The 17,109-nt window shown below is 45.6% G+C and overlaps 1 long non-coding RNA gene across 3 annotated transcripts in view; it reads left to right on the forward strand.

Moving 5' to 3' along the window:
- Positions 1–14,001, forward strand: part of LOC123385468 — a 37,333-nt gene extending 23,332 nt beyond the window's left edge. The window contains exons 2-4 of one of the 3 annotated variants that reach the window (XR_006598048.1): positions 9,266–9,386; positions 10,270–10,527; positions 12,350–14,001. This is a non-coding gene — a long non-coding RNA (uncharacterized LOC123385468). Of the gene's footprint in view, positions 1–4,671; positions 6,533–9,265; positions 9,387–10,269; positions 10,797–12,349 lie in introns of those variants that run through there. The other 2 variants (XR_006598041.1, XR_006598043.1) reach the window with 2 other exon arrangements.
- Positions 14,002–17,109: the final 3,108 nt, after the last annotated feature.

Below are 17,109 nucleotides of genomic sequence, written 5' to 3' on the forward strand. Positions count from 1 at the left end.
AGACTGAGAGGGAACCTGGCACCCTGACTCAGCTTTCCACCGGATCCCTGTCCTCCAGCTCCTCCTGTGCAGGCAAATGGAGCTGCCCCCAACAGGCCTGCCTTCCAGACTTCTGGGTCTTGCCTTTGGGGGCCCCTCCTCCTCCTGAGACCATGTGGAAACTAAATTTTATGGTAAAGCCAAAGCATTTACGTTCGGTGTTACAATACCTCATTTGACCTCAAAGCTCCTATCTTTCTGGTGATTTTAGAGACATCAGAACATTTTCTCTGTTGTCCTTGTTCCAGATGGATCTGTCATAGCCGCTGAATTGGGAACAGAATGGGGGAGCCCCAGCGCTGCTGGCCACCTGCTGTGTGTCAGGAATCCCCAGGGGGTTCAGGACACATCAGAAGCACAGCTCCCAGCTGGATTGGCCAACACTGTTGCTGAACAAACTGGGATAAACTCATCACAGAAGAAGCCAATAACTCAAGAGACGAGGGTTTGGAAAAGAGAAAGGAAGAAATGGATTTTGGGTGCTGGCAGTGGAGGAAGTGGCAGGCTCCAGCCTTAAACACCTGACCTTTCTGGCCCGCCAGATGGTCACTTATAAAAGGGTTGAAATGCCTGGGAGCAGGCATAGAGCATGTGATCGCGAGCAGGTGTACTATGTGATAAGTTGCGTAGGGTGCGGTCTTCTAGAAATTCCATTGCCATCAGGGCTTTTCTGGTCTGGTGGTTGGAATGTTCTGGTCTTTGAAAAATGTCTCCTTCAATGTCCCAAGAAAATGTGAGAAGAAATAAGCACAATGGGTTTTAGTTACAGCCTAAGTTGAGCGGTCTTGTCTATTTGTGGTTTTAATTGTTGGAGGCTGTGGTTGACACGCTCACCCCAAGGTAATGTGTGCCCTAGGTACTGTGCTAAGTTGCCTAACAGGGGAGTCAGCCCCATCCCCAAAGGAATGACATTTTGCTTCCTCCAGTAAATTTAACCCCTGATTTATGAGCTTTCCGGGGACTCATCATCTGGCTCTTTCTGGATTTTAAGTTCCTTGCTGGGTTTTTTTTGTAGCCCCTTGGTCAAAGAAACAAGACAAGCAAGCAAGCTGGAAAAAAAAAAAAATCAAGGTATAAGGAAGTTTGAAAACGAGAGTTTAGTGGCCCTGAACCTCAAAGGGTTTATCAAGATTAGCTAGAAAATCAATTACCTTTTAATGAATAATAAGTCTGTGCCGTTCTTACTTAATTCCTTTCAGTCCCTGTGAGTTAGATACTCTGATCTTCGTAAAGGGTGATCTTAAAGAGCCTAGATGCAAGTAACACGCTTGAGGTCACGCGCGTAGAGTTGGAACTGAAAAAGCTGTTCTTCTTTTTCCTGCATTTCACTTGCTGGTCCTTCTGTCTGGAACACTCTTACCCTGAATTCTGACCCTGGCTGGCTCCTTCTTTCCTCCAGGACTCATTTGATGAGGAGCCCGCTCAGAGGGCAACCACTAGGTCATTCTTGATCGTAACACACCGTGGTAGTGCCCCTGCGTTTACGATTACCTGTCGTTCTTTCTCCTTCTCTTTCGTGTGTGTATTTATCTTGTGTGTCTGTCTGCCTCCCCCTGTCCCGAATCCCAACCCACGTTATATGAGCTCTATGATGGCAAGGATCTTTTCTCTCTTGTTTACTGTATGCTTGGCATATAGCGTGTGGTCAGTAAAGAGTTGCTCATGGGCTGACGGAGTCCACAGCCTGTAGGCATATAACCACCACTCTGCACTGCCTGTGGGTGCGTTCTTTTTCCAGGACGTGAATTTGATACAACTCAGCCCATTGTAAATTGAGGTCATGTGACTCAATGAGCAGGCATCACAGGCTCCAAGTTCACAGGTTCTGTGAATTTTGAGACATTTGCCTGACCTTATGGCTTGACTTCTTCAAAATCAAGACCGCAAAGACAGCACAGTAATGGTTGTTGTCATGGAATACTCATCAAGACATTGCTCACCACCAGCATTATTAAATAAAAAATATTACAGTAAGTGATGAGCTCTGAGATGCTCCATTATGAGGTATTTTCTGGAGAGAGGTCTGGAAAGCCAGAAAAAAACAATGACTCAGCCAGCATTACCTGTGATGCAGAATGCTGGAGTTGAGGATTGCTTTTACATCCAATGGTGACATCACTTAATGGTACACGAGGCTCCTGTGCCCCACGGGCCCTGTCCATTTGCTAGACAAGATCCTCCAAAGAATTGGATGACATCAAAACTTTGGGAGGTTTGGGGGGCTTCTCCAGGTCTGCATAATTTAACCAAATCTGAGAGCCCAGCGCTTCTTCTATGCCAAAGATTCCTTCTGTGTGTCAAAAGGATAAGAGAATGAGAGCCTGGACAGGCATTTCTTGTCAAGAGCTCTGCACGGCTGGGGAGCACCCTGGTGTCGTGACAATGATTCTTTCCCGGGAGGAACCATCTCTAGGGTCCAAGGCTGTGCCTGTTGCCAGTGACTGCCTAATGGCTGCTGAATTGTGACTTGCCTTGTCCCTGGTCTCTCCAGGTCCAGCTTACTACTTTGCAGAGCACTTGGGAACAAATGGGATCTCATTCTGTTCCAGGATAGCGGCGAGTGACTGATAAATATTTCAGGCTCTAATTTTTTTTTGTTTCTTGTTTCATGGGGATTTACATGCACAACTCTCATGATCACACGAGAGTACCTTCAGAGCAGGTATTTCCCAGTTGAACGTCTGCGTCTCTGTATGGGTGACTCTCCAAAAAATACCCTTTTGTCATTATGATCTTCAAAGAAGGCAGCCCACATGAACCAGGCGGCAATGTTGGCAGATGCCTCTTATACCGGGGAGGCTGAGTGGCTCCTTTTTGCTGTCAGATCAGAAAGCCCCCCTTGGCAGCGGTCTGGCCATGCTGTGCCCGCCCCGCTCACGGTGCAGCACACATTTCTTATTCTGCGAGAGAAGGCCTGTGAAATTGTCTGCATCAGCGTGAATCCCAGCCCTCATTCCTGTATCCTCCTCGGTCTTTGGCTTTTTTATTCAGAGTGGTTAGGGCATCGACACCTGGGAGCCGTTGGTATCTATTTTGCAGAAGGAGCCTCGTATTTTATTAATTAATTCATCAGGAAAAAAATGTGCTCTGGTGACTGATTCTCTGGGAGGAAATCCGATGTCTCATTAGACATCATTACAGGGGCTTAATACAATTACGTTTGTCACACCAAATGACATTTGACATTATGGTGTGAGAGGTTCTTTCTAAATGGGACATGACTTAGGCAGATGATAAAACTGGGATGGTCTGTATTTCATCTCCCCCCAAACGGAAATGCAGGTCGATAAGGAAAATGAAAGATAAAAAACCTTGGGGCTTGCTGGTATCTACTTCGTAACGGACCCAAGGGCACGGTTTACTAAGGTCCCTGGTTTAAGATGATGACTTTAGTGGTGAAAAAAAGGAGGTAGTTAGAAATTATGTTTTCCTCTCTTAAGATGTCCAAGGGAGAGGCGCCTGGGTGGCTCAGTCAGTTAAGCGTCCGGCTTCGGCTCAGGTCATGATCTCACAGCTCGTGGGTTTGAACCCTGTGTGGGGCTCTGTGCTGGCAGCTCAGAGCCTGGAGCCTGCTTCGGATTCTGTGTCTCCCTCTCTCTCGCTGCCTCGCTCCCACTCACGCTCTGTCTCGGTCTCAAAAATGAAATAAACATTAAAAAAGTTTTTAAGATGTCCCGGGGACCTAAGGAAATCTCTTAAAGCAAAGCTACATAGCACAAAAGGTTTGACCTAAAAATCACTCCAGTCTCTGCTGATAGGCTCAAGCAAACAAACTTGTGTATCAGGGGCGAGAAAGCGACCTGGTTCCATGAAAGGCGTATCACTCTGTCAGCGTTCTCCATTCAGTCAGAAGATGCCTCACAAATACTTTCCCTGAGTTTTCGCTGGTCTGTCCTGTTTGCTAACACCTTCACTTCACCCCTTATGAGACATTTTGGCCATTCCTTGTTGACATTTCCTTGGGTTTAGGACACAGGATTAATGTTCTTCTGTGAGTAAAGGCTGACCAAAGCCCAAAGCCAAGAATGATGGCACATTCAAGGAGTATCTCAGAGATGATGTGCTACAGTGGCTCTGATTTATTGTATTTTTATTTTTATGTATTTATTTTGAGAGAAAGAGAGTGAGTGAGGGGCAGAGAGAAAGGGAGAGAGAGAGAATCCCAGGCAAGCTTGGCATTATCAGCACAGAGCCCGATGCGGGGCTTGAACCCATGAAACATGAGATCATGACCTGAGCCGAGCCAAGAGTTGGATGCTTAACCAAGCAAGCCCCCCCGCCCCCCCAGTGCCCCTGTGAAGAGTAATTCTTTCTTTACTTTTAATGTTTTATTTATTAAATAGTTTATTTATTAAATAGAGACAGAGACAGAGAAACAGAGCACAAGTGAGGGAGGAGCAGAGAGAGAAGGAGACACAGAATCCGAAGGAGGCTCCAAGCTCTGAGCTGTCAGCACAGAGCCCGACGCAGGGCTCCAACCACAAACCATGAGATCATGACCCGGGCTGAAGTCAGATGCTTAACCCACTGAGCCACCCAGGCAACCCCCCCCGCCCCCCCGCCGTGATAGTAATTCTTAAAACCACCCTGTGATAGTAACCCCACCCCGTGATAGTAATTCTTAAAATCAATTGTTGTTCTGTGCTCTAGACATTTGCTCATGGTAAATAAAGCAAATTTACCATAGCTTTATTTCTTAGCATTAGAAAGAGTAAAATAATTTCTCTTAAGCAGGTAGGTAGATCTAGCTTAGAATGCTAGAGTTGGGAAAACGTTGGCAGTTTTGGTTAGTCTAATCAGAATTTAAATATAATGAGAAAACTTGCACTTTCAAGGCTTCTGTTATAAATGCTGTGGTACAGCCGCCAAGATCCATTTGCAAATGAATTCACACCAGCTTTCAAGTCCAGAGGTATTTTAATAAAGCATGTTTGTTTAAAATAGGCTACACTCCTGGGACCCAACATGTCATATCCACATATTTAGAATTCATCTAGAGATGTCCATTAAAGATAGAGGGGAAAATAACCAAGATAAGTCTGGTTGAGAAGGGCACTTGGTTGCCAGCAGGGACCCACCTACTTGTTGGATTTTTCTAACTTGTGGCTCCTTGGCTTCACAGTAGATCAGACTGTCTGGAAAGTAAATTGAGTGTCCTACTGGCCTTGGAAGGAGCAGAGGCTGAGCTATTCTGACAAATGTGCTGTAGTCTCAGGGATTCCTTCTTTGGGAATGTTGTTTTTTTCGAAACGGGCTCTGCACTGACATGTTTAGATGTTCAGGGACATTATTAGTGACCGGTACCCCTGTGGTGAATCTCTGCTCTAGCTTAAAGCCAAATTCCCTCTCCAGATCCAGAGGGACTGGGGAGAATGGCTTTGCTCAAACCCTACCTTGGACCTCTAGATTTACCTCCTAATGGTTCAATTCTTGTACCGAGTTCTCTGGAACAAGCTGGAAAGTTCCTCTGCTGCAAGATACCATTATTAGGACAAGAACAACTTTAGGGTTTGCCTAGCCTGAAGACCTTTGTGAAAAGTTAGCTTTTAAGCAAATACCCAAAAGCACTTTTTAATGCCACGTTAGCGTGAGAGAATGTCCTGTTCGATGTGTGTGGCCAAACCACACTCAGGGACTTTTCCTCGCAGCTCTGAAACCCGGCATGTGGAAGTGATTGTCTGGAGAAGGGAGCTGCTGCAGGCACAGGGTGAAGATTCCATAGCAACACCCAAAACCGGTTCTGGAAGCCACGGAACAATTAAGTTCTGTTGTCCAGGAATGCATTCTCAACGCAGCCATTTCCTGAATACCCCAAGAGACTGAAGAAGAAAAGGCTCAAGGCCAGACTTGAGGGATACCTTTGCTGCTCTGTGCAGACAAGGTTCCTTACTCCCCACCGACGTTTTAAGTGAATGTGTGGCAGTCATTCCTGGGCAGTCTACTGAGATCATGTTAGCAGGAGGGGTAAATTCTCTATGACGTTGAATAGTCAACCTCCCAACCTTAGAAACCAGGTTGGAACTGTAAACCACGACAAAACAGAAAAATCAGTTGGGTGGTGATTTGGTGGTTACGAAAGTCTGAAATTGTCACTGAGAAGGCACAACGCAGTTCTGTGCCGATCTCCATGGAGTTTCCCCTACGCCAAAATCATTTCAAACGCTTGACATCTCAACCATTAGCAATAGGATAAAGGGGGCCAACTAGACTCTGGGTTACATGACAAAGTCACCGATTCACCCTTGTGTTCTTTCTCCTTCCACTGTTGTGACGTTCGGGGTGCTGGGTAGACGTGGCTGAACTCAGGTTATTCACTTGTTCACGCGAGTGTTTGTCATTCTCTTTCTCCATGTCGTCCCTCTGACTGAAACTGGCCTGGGCCTAAGACCAGGGAAAATGGCAGCTCCTAAGATCCTCTGAGAGCTGAATGTGGAGATGGGATCACTTTGTTGCCTTTCCAAGCTTGAGCCGTCATGTTCCCTTTACTTTGAAGGTAAAACTTGCCTGATAATCCACAGAGTATTTCCTTCTCTGCAATTTAGATTACTGAGGCTCTCTGGGGACATTTGCACAGGCTGCCATATTGCTTAGAAATAGGTATCTGGCTATACATCTAAATATTCCTCCTCCCTCCCCTATCTTGTGGACTGTATTTCCCAATTTCAATTTATTTTATTTTATTTTATTTTATTTTATTTTATTTTATTTTATTTTATTTTATTTTATTTTATTTTTTTAAGCTTATTTATTTTGAAATCGAGAGAGAGAGAGAGAGAGAGAGCGAGCAAGCAGGTGGAGGAGGGGAAGAGGGAGAGAGGGAGAGAGGGAGAGAGAAGGAATCCCAAGCAGGCTCCACGGCCATTAATGCAGAGCCCTACACGGAGCTCGAACCCACGAACCGTGAGATCAAGACCTGAGCCGAAACCAAGAGTGGGATGCTTAACTGACTGAGCCGCCCAGGTGCCCTACCAATTCCAATTTTAAAACCTGGTAAGAGCCCAGCATCAGTCAGAGACTGACGTTGGCTACAAGGGCCTATTCATGTAGCCACTGATTTTAGTGTGAGACTTCAAATGGTAAGTTCTTTAGAAGTATTTTAAGTTGATGAATAAAAGCCGACACACTGGAGGGAGATTTGCCAACCGTGTAAATACATAGGCTTTAAGCCCCCGTACATAAACCAAATATAAATGGAAAGACAATGAGTAATATACACAGACAAAACCCCAGTGGATAAGTCATAAAGATCTGACAGCAAGGCCCATATGTCTTTAAAATTCTCAGCTTTTCTACTCTAGTAATGTGTTATTTGTCCCAGGTTTACAGTTCATTCATTCCACTCAACGTCCTCCTTGGCACCGTTAGGTTTGTCTGCGCGTTTGGGCTTTTGGCAAATGCAGACAGCTCTTGACAAGAAAAGCTTTTGAGTGTTATTCAGACCCCTGATGGGCCTCAGAGAGTATAAAACAAGGATTTGTGGCTCTTGAGGGAGGTGGCTCTGTTTGAAGCGAAGGATCTTCGTGCTTCTTTCCAGTACTTGCATGTGGGGAGCTAATCCCAGAGCCAGGAGAGGCGGTCCCAGCACAGAAACCATGGATCTCCCAGAGGTTTGGGGGAAAGTGAGCGAGCGTTATCAAGCTGACGAATGGCCTCGGATCATCTACTTGAACACATCCTGAGCTGTGTTTTTCCGATGTCAGATAGTCCCAGATAAACACAAGTTAGGAACGCTATAAACCGTTGTTCCCTCAGTATCGAATGAAGCGACATACGTGAAAATAGCAAAGAACTGTAAATCACTGTGTAAGATTATTGTGCAGGAAAGAGAGGCTATGGATACACATTGACTAGGGAAGCCACTATTTCGGGTTGATCGCCGATGAGAAAGCGCTTAGGTTCTTGGAAGATGTGTTTTCATAGCACTGAGCAAATCTGGACTCTCTGCTTAATGGTCTAGTCGCGTAATACTCAAATGTATCCCATTTTTGTCAGCTCCTCTGACACTGTCATCCCACGCTGTGATCCCACGCTGCGTCCTGATGCCCCCATCCTACCTTGGAAGGGGACGTGACTTTGAATAGTGCTCACACCTAGAGCCTCCCGCCACTTCCTTTGACTTTGGTGTGCAAAGACCTTAAGCGTGAGCTGCCAGTGTGTTATTGGTTTGCACGTTAGGGCTGGGAGCCCAGCAGGCACTGACATCGGAAAGGCCCCTGGCGACTCCCAGGACAGTGACCATCAGGTGGCCAAGCTGTGAGTGATTGCCAGACAAGCCTTCTAAAGCGGTAGCTATTTAGAAGAAGAAGGTGACTCTTCCACCCTAGCAAGGACAGCACCGTATCTTACAAAAGAGTCTTCACCTTGCTTGGAATTATTCAAGGGGCTCAATAGCTTTGCATAGCAACTGAAAAGCCTTGTTGACAGGAGCTAAAGGCTTCCGGAAAAGGGAACTGTTCTCTGGGACCGCCACACACAAAGTCATTAACCCCCTGAGGGCAAGTGTGAAATTACACTGCATTGGGGGCTGGGTTAACTTGTGTGGCCCCATTAAGGCCATTTTCCCCTGCTGGCTGGTAAAGAACTGATCTCTTCCCTCGTTCCGTATAATGAGCGAGCCTGCGGGTCCGGGGTTGCCAAAACACCACCCAGATGGTTGAGGTTCCGGCATTTTCTGTGCGACCCTGTGGGCTTCTCTGTTACCCTTGGAGCAAGGTTGCGGAATTAGCTGCTGTGGGAACCCCAGTCTGTCCTTGGTGTTTGAGACTGAGCCCTTCTCACCTGGAGGGGAGGTTTGCGAGGAAATGCAGGTCCCTCCCAACCTCTCCACTCTCCCTCCTGCTGACCGAGGAAGGCAGGTCACTGTCTCCTCCTTCTCTGGAGAGGACCTCTCTTATTCCGCAGGGTCCATTTTCATCTAGTATAAAGAAAGGAGCTGAGTGGGCTAGTTGGGCCATCCTAACAGTCTAACTTGGGACAAGTCACGTCTAAGGACTCAGTCGTAAAAAAAAAAAAAAAAAAAAAAAAAAAAAAAATTCTTAGGGACAGGTGTCACTCAAAAACCCAAACAGCTGTGCTGTGCTTTTGGCAGATCTCGAGCCTTGGCAGGGTTAGCTGGGTAAATATCCATTATTAAGGAAAGGCCAGGACCTAGAAGTTATAAAAATGTAAATTTAGGCGCTAGCTCTGTGCTTTTTATTTATCTTTTATTTTTATTTGTTTATTTTAGCAGGGCAACATCAAGCCTGTTTATCAGTTCTGAGCCCTCGTTCCTCTGCTTGTAAACTGGAATGCGTAATGCCTCGCTGATGGAAAAAACTGGAAACAAGCGAAATACTGCAAATAGGGAAGTAGGTACATAAATTGAGGTACAGCTCTAGGATGGAGAACGTCGCAAGCTTGGAAAATCAAGACGTATATGCTGATGTGGAAAGCTGTCTAGAAATATTAAGTGGATAAGGGCAAGATTTAGAACAATGGGTGTATCACAGGCTTTTGTGTGTGTAAACAAGTTTTTGCAGAGGGAGATATGTATCCTAGAATGTGTATCAGCCAGGAGGGGGTTTAGAATTCAGCCATCAGTGAAAAGATGGCTTGGAGGTGAAGGATGGAAAATTAGGTGTCAGGAGGAAGGTTTACATTTTCTTCTTTACGTATGTTTTCTCTGCTGTTTAAATTTCTGTCCAGGTCCATGTATCCCCCTTGTTTTTAAAATGGCAACAGAATTTATTTGCATAGTGACATTATGGATCTTCCTTTTCCTGTTCTTTTGGATTAGAAAAAACAAAAACCTTACAAACTGGTGTGGAAATTAAGTAACATGTCAAGTGCCCAAAGCACAGAAGAGGCTTCGTTAATGTTAGGCAAATAACACAGAGGGAAGACCGACCTGAATGTTCTTTCTATAGTCTTCTCTTTAAAAAAAATTTTTTTTAATGTTTATTTATTTTTGAAAGAGAGACAGAGTGTGAGCAGAGGAGGGGCAGAGAGAGAGGGAGACACAGAATCCGAAGCTCTGAGCTGTCAGCACAGAGCCCGATGAGGGGTTCAAACTCACAAGCCATGAGATCGTGACCTGAGCCAAAGTCGGATGCTTCACCAACTGAGCCACCCAGCCCTCTTTTTTTTTTTTTTTTTTAAGATAGTAATGATTACTGTCTCTTAGATTCCACTTAGTATTTTTGTTGCTATTTATTCGGGAGTGTTTACCGTCTCTTTCTCTGTCACTTTTAGTTCATAGATGTGACTGTCCTGGATGTGGTGACAGATCTCTGCATTGGACGTAAGACCAGGTTTGCCAACAAATAGTTCGGGACTTGTGGTCGCTTACACTTTCTGGGCGTCAGCTTCCTCAACTCTCCGCCAGGAATCCAGATGATGCCTAAGCTCCCGTGAAACTTGAAATGTACATATGCATTTGCTGGCGAGGTGGAGGTGGCTGAAAAGCAAGAGTGTGAGACAGCGGAGAAATGTCAGAAAGACAAGTTGGAGGTTAGGAAGCAGTTTCCTGAACCGGACCTAATCTGTTACAAGCCACATGGCTGCTAGCTCACCCCTCTGCGTCCCAGGCAAGAATTGTGCCGGTGAATCCATAGAAGCTGAGCTCTCTCACTAGTCAAAAAGACTGCTTAGGGGAAGCTTTATATTTCTTTGGGTTGGGTTTTGTTGGCAGCTTCTTGTTAGGATTTGTTTTATTTATTTTGTAATGCATGTCTTTTTTTTTTTTTAAGTTTATTTATCTTGAAAGAGAGAGAGCATGAGCGAGTGAGCAGGGGTGGGGCAGAGAGGGAGGGAGGGAGAGAGAGTGAGAGAGAGAGAGAGAGAGGGAGGGAGGGAGGGAGAATCCCAAACAGGCTTGGCATGGTCAGTGCAGAGCCGGATGCAGGGCTTGAACCCACGCACCATGAGATCATGACCTGAGCCAAAGTCACGAGTCAGAAGCTTAACCTACTGAGCTCCCCAGACGCCCCTCGTACGATTTGTTTTAAATCTAAAAGGGAAGGTAAATGTCTGATTTGTTAGAATATATGATGTCAATTCTCTTAGCCAGAGCACTTCCTAGAAGGAAACAGATCTGTACAACAGAGGCCTTACCCTGTCACGTATGGGTGGGTATGTGAGTATCTAATGCACTTAAAATATAATAAACACAGGGTGCCGAGTGCCGTGGAGCTAACATCAAGAACAGGGTACAGGATCATGGTCCTGTCGTGCGTATCTCAGGGACGGGCCAACTTTCATTTTTCTCTTTAGCAGCCTGGCCATCTTTAATCAGCTGGCTTGCTTTTATCAAGCTCCTTATGTTGTAGAGGGATTGTGTCCTTCCTTCCAATCTCCATGTTGTTCTGGCAGCCAGGTGAGCCTGGCTTTCCCCCAGCCCCCCACCCCTACCCCATCAGAGATGTGTAACAGTGAGCAGTAGACCTGGGGGACTGTGTGAGCTGTTGCCATGGTCACTCGCCAGCGTGCCCAAGGACAAGTCCCTGCATCCGCTGTGAGACTTCATTAGAGACAGAGCAACATGTGACCGCAAACCTCGAATCACCTTGTTAAGAACCAGGGTCTGGCCTTGTTCCTTTATGTAGTTTTGCCCCATGAGCGGAGTGGAGCTGATTTGTGGCCAACAGACCAGTGGATTCTTAACACTGAAATAAACACACCAACACTCCAAACGCCATTGATAGGACCAACAAGCAAAATTATAGCAACGCGAGGGGAAACAATGACAATATTGTTTTATACCAAAAACAGTAATTTGCACAAACCGCTGACATGATTTTAGATACTTGTAATTATAGTATGGACAGAATTTTTGCATTTTTTTTTTTCACAACACATGCCTTTGTGAACAGTTTTCCATGTGACTTTGTGGCCTTTGTAATTGGTTACATTACTATGTAAAGGAAGGTAAACAGGATTTTTAGGCATCCCCCCCTCCCAGACACTAGCAACATAGGAGGACAATCACTAGAGATCTAAACCGTCTCTAATTTTGATTACAGACTGTAATTCAGTGATGGGGGGGGTGGTTTCCACTGCTCAGACGTTGTTTTCTTTTCCTTCAAAGCACGTCCGTGGATTTCTTTGCTTATCTCTCTGCAATATATTCTTGAATTGGGCCTTGCTTGTCTTTTCTACTCAGCCAGGGATTTATTCTTCATTAGGAGGAAGGAACATCCGACCTCGCGTCGCACTAGGCACACGACCGGGGGCCTCAGTTAGGATTTCTGATCACCCAGAGTCATTTTGAGAACTCCCCTTAGAGAAAACGAGCCTCCTTATTTATTTTTTTTTATTTTTTTTTCATTTGAAGCTTCTGCAGAAGTGAGAAAATGTATCCAGAATTCAGGCAGATTAACAGCGTGCTTCCGGAATGCAGGAAATTTCAATGACCTTGATTCTCCTTCCGTCTTGAGGGGTCAGAAGAGAGAGGTGCTACGGATGCTTGGGGGGAGGGGGGGCAGCATCTCCGTGTCCAGGAACAGAGCTCTGATTCTGCAGCAGCAGTCGACTGGCTTTGACGGTGTGAGGTCTCAGGCCCGCAGGGAAAGGCTGGGCATCTGGCTGGAAGCTGCATCTGTGAGTGCAGAACTCCCACAGCCAGCCTGGGCCCTGCGCCCTCCCCTCCGGGACGTTCCCACCAGCTTGCCTGCTCTCAGACTCACTGTCTGACAGAGGGAGGACCCACCTCGGCGCACAGGGGCACAGCAGCACAATCTGTGTGGCACCTGTTAGCCACACACAGCGGGGCTGTCTGTCACTGCTTAGAACCCACCTGCCACCGAGAGAGAGGGAGGCTCTCTGAACACGACCTTGGACATGGTTGAGAGCACAGATTGCCAATGGGGGTCCTCCTGTACATGGTGAGGGCAACCCCTAGAATTCTAGGCCCCAGAGTAAAGAAAAAAAGCCCTTGTGAGACTAACCCCACCTAATAAAACTGGGGGAACCACATAACTGGGAAACATTGTCAGCGAAGGGAAACAGGGATTATTAAAACATTGACAAATCTTTCGAGTTCGATGGCCTGGAATCACATCCGAATAGAGTGAATAGTAATGGCAGCAGACGTTCTAATGAAGAGGTCACAATTTTATTTGAGTCGGCTGGACAAAGAGAGGGGCTTTCTTGATTGTTCTTGGTTTGACGGTTTTCAGCCTACAAAACAAATTCTTTTTTTTTTTCCTCCTACAATTATGTTAAATTACTGTCCGCCTCTGGGGGAACATTTTGCATATGGATGCCCTCTGATCTGCCTTCCCCCACTCTGTCTTTCAAGCAAGCAGTCTGGGAGGGTCATTTGCAGTGCAAGGGCCTGGTGGCAGGAGGGTGGCCCAGGCACATGAGCAGCAACCACAACCGGTTTAAAAGTCTAATCTGACTGTAGCCTGTAGGTAGTTACTTTGATGGCTTCCACCCATCATCATCCTTGTCAGAACAGGGGGTGGGGGGTGGCGGCCAGATCACTCACAGACAGTCAAAACTTCTGCTGAGAGAGAAGATGTTATGATCTGTTAATGATGTTAGCACAATTAAGAAGTTGGGGCTGATCGCTCAGAACTTCCAGTGCATAAAAATCAGCAGCCATTTTAGTTGAAAAGCTACATCCCGTGACCTGTTTTTAATTGACTTCCCTCCTCCCCGCACCCTTCAAAGCGAGGGCTCTGCTAAAGCCACCAGTTCTGACTTTGAAGCTTCCTTGAAAAAGAGAAGAAAAAAACAGAGGCCAAAAGTCAAGGGCTTTCAATCACACATGTTTCAGGCCAAATTTACAAATGTCTTTTTTTTTTTTTTTGAATAAATGTCTTTTTTGAGTTTCGCAAAAGGTTACTTTCAGTGTGTTCTTGGATCTGGAAAAACAAAAAAGAGAAATCGAGACATGCCATATTGATCACTTGAAAAAAATCTTATTGAAAGGTGCCTGGGTGGCTCGGTCAGTTGAGTGTCCGACTTTGGCTCAGGTCATGATCTCACAGTTTGTGGGTTCAAGCCCCGCGTTGGGCTCTGTGCTGACAGCTCGGAACCTGGAGCCTGCTTCAGATTCTGTGTCTCTGTCTCTCTCTGTCTCTCCCCTTCTCTGTCTCTCTCTCTCTCTCAGAAATAAACACTAAAAAAAATTTGTTTTAATCTTATTTAACAATCGGTCCAGTCACGATTGTATGCTTTTCTTCTGATGATCGAAGATAACATTTCTGATATATATGGGATAGGAGATCAGCTTCTTTTTCCTTTGAAATACCTCTTCTATAATGCAATGATCACATCATGGCCAGTGGCTGGTTCTCTCCGACAGCCTTTGCTGAACCCTGTGGACAGGGAACTGTGAGTCAGTTATGGTTCTGTGAAGTACCTACCGTTCATGAGTTCATGGTCTGTGCTCAGGGAGCACATCATCATCGATAACCACCTTTAATTATTCATATTACAGAAATAAAATCCCAATAATTTGATGTTACATTGACTATTTGCCAAGGTTCAGACACATATGAAGACTGTTTGCAAGTGTATGGAAGAAAACAAGATATTTTAGCTCATTTTGTAAAGAATACTCTGATGATAGATTCAGGTAAGCACTCAGAACATTAAAAAAGGTGGCCGGGGACCCCTGGGCAACGCCTGCAATACGTTGCAAAGCCTTTGTTTCTTTGGGGCTAGAATACATTGCAGCCCATTTAGTTTGGTTCCCATTCATGGGTCTTCAAGTCAAAGCTAACTCTCTTTTTTATATTGGCATCTCCTTCTTACTTTGACAATGTCGAATATCTTGGGTTCTTTATTAGACAGTAGCTCATATTTGCATAATGCTTTTCCATTTGGAACACCCAACCCCACCTCCTCGCCCAGCATAAAATTATTTAAACCCAACTCCAATCCTGTGAGGCACTCTTACTGTTATCTCTATCTTTTTTTTTAAAGCCTATTTATTAATTTTTGAGAGAGTGGGGGAGAGAGGCAGAGAGAGAGAATCCTGAGCAGTCTCCCCACCATCAGTGCAGAGCCTGACACAGGGCTGGAACTCACAAACGGTGACATCATGATCTGAGCAGAAATCAAGAGTGGAACACTTAACGACTGAGACTCTCAGGTGGCCCACATTTTCCTTCTGTTAAGTGGAACCTAGATTAACTAAGATTTCCAGTTTTCCCTTGCCCACAATTTAGATTATAATGAATGAGATTTTGTAATATCATAGTATTTGAATGTTATTTAGGCTCTTACATTCATTATAATGAATGAGATTTTGTAATATAGTATTTGAATGTTATTTAGGTTCTTACAATTAAGGTTAAAAGTAAGACTTTATTTACAAAATTATTTTAATATACACAATGGAATACTACTTGGCAATGAGAAAGAATGAAATCTGGCCATTTGTAGCAACGTGGATGGAACTGGAGGGTGTTATGCTAAGTGAAATAAGTCAGGCAGAGAAAGACAGATACCATATGTTTTCACTCTTATGTGGATCCTGAGAAACTTAACAGAAGACCAGGGGGGAGGGGAAGGGGGGAAAAAGTTAGAGAGGGAAGGAGGCAAACCATGAGAGACTCTTAAATACTGAAAATAAACTGAGGGTTGTTGGGGGGTGCAGGGGAGGGAAAAGTGGGTGATGGGCATTGAGGAGGTCACCGTTGGGATGATCACTGGGTGCTGTATGGAAACCAATTTGACAACAAATTTCATATTAAAAAAATAATTATTTTATTTATTGAGATTTTTTTAAACCTTTTAGGTTTTTTTTCTTTAATGTTTATTTTTGAGAGAGGGAGGGAGAGAGAGAGAGAGAGAGAGAGAGAGAGAAAGCATGAGCGAGGGAGGGGCAGAGAGAGAGAGGGAGACACAGAATCTGAAGCAGGCTCCAGGCTCCCAGCTGTCAGCACAGAGCTGGACGTGGGGCTCAAACTCACAGACTGTGAGATCATGACCTGAGCTTATGTCTGATGCTTAACTGACTCAACCCCTCAGGCGCCCCCTCCTGTGCCTCTATTCTAATTCTCTAGTCAAAAGGCTACACTTTATTCTGGGAAATGTGCAAGACGCATATCACCAACAAGGACCCCTTGGCATTCAGATTCATTCATTTACCATTTTTGAGTCCTGTTGTTTACCGTACTCAGTCTTAGCACGAGGATACTGCAGGAACACATCTGGCCCCTTTGTCCTCTTGGGTGTTGAGGGGTGGGGGATGGGGGAGTGGGATAGAAAATAGATGTTGACAAAAAGACTTTCTGGTAGCTATAAGCGTTATGGAGAGAGCAGAGTAAGGGAATATGGTGAGTAGCTAGGGGTGATGGGTTAGAGGTGGTGGTTTAGGAGGTAGGACCCCTTGGTCCCTGATTTTAGTAGGGTGTTCATTGTCGGCCTGTCCCCAGACACTCAGATGAGTGTTGTTTTATAAGTTCTTGCCTGGGCAGCATGGGGATTCTGCCTGTGCATCGCATGAGCTCTTTGTCAGAGAATGGTTTTCATTTTACAGGGAAAACAGAGAGAGAGAGATGTCAAGGCACTCGGTCGGGGTCAGGCAGATGACCTGTGCGAGGTTAGAGCCATATTCTAGGTTCTGACAATAGAATTCCTTCTGTCACACCGTACAACATTGATTTGCAAGAGACACACATGCCCCCTGTCTGAACGTCCTTCCTCACTTAGGCCAAAGGCTAGGGAAATGCAAGCAGGGACACACACATGTCCCTTGTAGCCCAAAGCCCCACGTTCCCCAACAGCAGGCTCAGGTGTGAACAAATGGACACACTTTATCACAAGCTTCCAGATTATTGGTTAGAAGAGAAGGAAGCAAGGCGATTTTAGCCATTGCTGCAAATTTCCCTCGTGTGCGGCAATCAGGCGTGGATTGTCCGGGCCTCCTGGGGACCTCTGTGCTGTGGCGATTCTTTGTGGAGAATTAGACAAAGGGCTTGGCAAGGCTGGTGGTTCTCAGGCCACGTCTGCCATGGAAACCCAGCCAGGTCAGCTTACTAACCACAACAGACATTTGGTCCGATCCCAGGAGTTCACCTCTGTCTCTGTGGTGGAGACCTGGAAGCACAAACTGGCCTCCAACAAAGCCACTCG

This window comes from Felis catus, chromosome A1 (assembly GCF_018350175.1).
Source record: "Felis catus isolate Fca126 chromosome A1, F.catus_Fca126_mat1.0, whole genome shotgun sequence".
Classification (NCBI taxonomy): domain Eukaryota; kingdom Metazoa; phylum Chordata; class Mammalia; order Carnivora; family Felidae; genus Felis; species Felis catus.